Genomic DNA, 2,468 nt, shown 5'->3' with positions numbered 1-2,468 from the left:
ATGTATTTCTATTATATATTTCAGACATGTAGATTATGAATTTATATTTTAAGAAACCCAACTTGTTAATCATCATCCGACCCAAGAGGGCCGAACTCTTAGACAAGTAATAATGTCATTAGCCTCGCCGTTAATATCTATTGGGATCATCATTTCCGAATGACTACCCGTCCCACCTATCTAGGTTGGATGTCAAGTCTAAGGGCGTTCTATGACAAGGATAAAACTAACATTTTTAGTAATACTTATCATCCCACCTATCGTCCAAGAGGCATTGGACTTTGCTATTTTGGATTTGTGTTTTTGACTAAAAGAAAGCTATGTTTCCTAGGACTCAAAGCGCGAACATATTGGACAACAAGTAGCACATAATAATTCCAAGTTATCCTCTTGATTAATTAACGTTGACTAATATGATTACATACAGAGACAAATAATTATTGGTTATGTTGTTAACCTCTTAGCATGGTGTCTAAATGTTCAACAAGTAGTGATAAAGATGACTATGACTCGTGTATGCAACAATGTGATGTGCATTCATGAGGGGTGTCAAAAGTGTGGTAATTGTGTGAAGAAATATAGTGCAATGATATGATGAAATGCCAAACACTAATGTTTTAACACGAAAAAAAATATTAATAATGCCGGAATTAAAGATTAACATGTTTAGGATTTAATACTAACATACTGAAATTACACTTAGACATGCTGAAATGTTAAAAATATTATTAGACATGCTGAAAGTTACGACAAACATGATGGAATCTGTTTTAATATACTGAAAATATTATTAAACATGCTGAAGTTTGTTTTAATTATGCAGTAATATGTTATAGTGTCCCGAGGGTGTATAATGTGCAGAAAAATACTACAATGTGCAGGAAAATCAATTAGACATGCTGAAAATATTGTTAAACATGCTAAAAATTATATTAAACATGCTGAAAGTTGTATTAAACATGCTGAAAATTGTATTAAACATGCTAAAAATTGTATTAAACATGCTGAAAATTGTATTAAACATATTAGAAAATGTTATAGGCTTAAATATAATACTTAATATGCATAAGATTAATTGTTAACATATTCATGGATAGACGTGCTTAAAATCATGATCATGCTAGGAATATATTAACTCGTTTAAACCTCTATTGTTTAACATGCTTACAATACATTAATATGTTAGAAATTAACTTAACATACAAATGTTCTAAAGATGCATTATCATGTTTTAGAGTCTAACATGCCAAAGTACACTGATATGCTACATGTCAAATTAATACGCCTAATATGTTATAGTACATAATGTCAAGTTCAAATGCTCATATTCGTGTTAACATGATAGACATATTAAATCGTTTATACCTAATGCTAAAATCACGTTAATGTACCGGAATTGAATCGAATTAGTTGACAAACAGACTAAGCATTGCCTATGTTAATAAATCCTAAATTTGTTGTGCCTAGATGATCCACGTAATATGTATCGCACGTAAACCTAAGTTGTACCAACTATACAGTTCATAGAGCACGTAAATCCCCGCCCCCAAAGCAGTCCCCCAAATGTTATAATTACAATAATAAGAATAATATTTTTACAAATAATATTACAAACGCAAATAAATAAATAAAGACACATCTAACTATAACATAATCCAATTAAACATCCCGGGGACTCTTCAATTTCCGAACCTGTTAAACATAACATGGCAAGCACAAAATTATATACGAACATGTTGTCCTGAACAGAGGCACAAAGGAAACACAGGCATAGGAAACAAAGACATAGTAAGCAAGCACAACGTCATCGTTTCAAATTAGTCCCTATAGACATGCTTTCTATATTTTGCTATCACAACTACTGTGGAATAAGAAAATAATGCGTCGATTAGTGACTTACCAATGAGCAGTATACAAATTAAGATAATAAGTAGGTTGTTGAAGCAAAGAACTAGTAACAGTAAGAGATATTGCCTTAAACCTGAAGAGAAAGTCAAAGCTTGAGAAATCTTATTTTTTTCGTATAGAGAAGCATATGCTATAGTCAGGAGTAGTATATGAGATGTCTAGAGAGTAGAGAGTAAATGTGATAAAAAATAAAGGTTTTTCTATATAGAGAAAGTGTATCGGGGGTGAGAGAGGGTGATAAGAGATTATAGTGAGTCCGTTCTACCCTCAAAGAATGAGGAGGAGTTGTTTATATAGCCAAGTAATGTAAAATCATACCAAGATAAAAATAGCAAAACAATATTCTTGTGACCCAATTAAGAGAAAATTTCTCTTAACTGAATCAATCACATACAAATCAATCCAAGGAATAAAAGGAATGCCAATATTTGAAAAACTCATCAACAATATTATTTTTTGTTAATTAACTAAATGGAGTCAATTAGAAGCCAAATTTACCGTAAGTAGGTTGTAACGCCCCAGAAAATGGGTCCCAGAGCGTCACACGGTGCTTGAGGCTA

Source organism: Capsicum annuum, chromosome 6 (genome assembly GCF_002878395.1).
Source record: "Capsicum annuum cultivar UCD-10X-F1 chromosome 6, UCD10Xv1.1, whole genome shotgun sequence".
Classification (NCBI taxonomy): domain Eukaryota; kingdom Viridiplantae; phylum Streptophyta; class Magnoliopsida; order Solanales; family Solanaceae; genus Capsicum; species Capsicum annuum.
The sequence above is the reverse complement of the archived record's forward strand: the minus strand, read 5'-3'. Positions refer to the sequence as shown.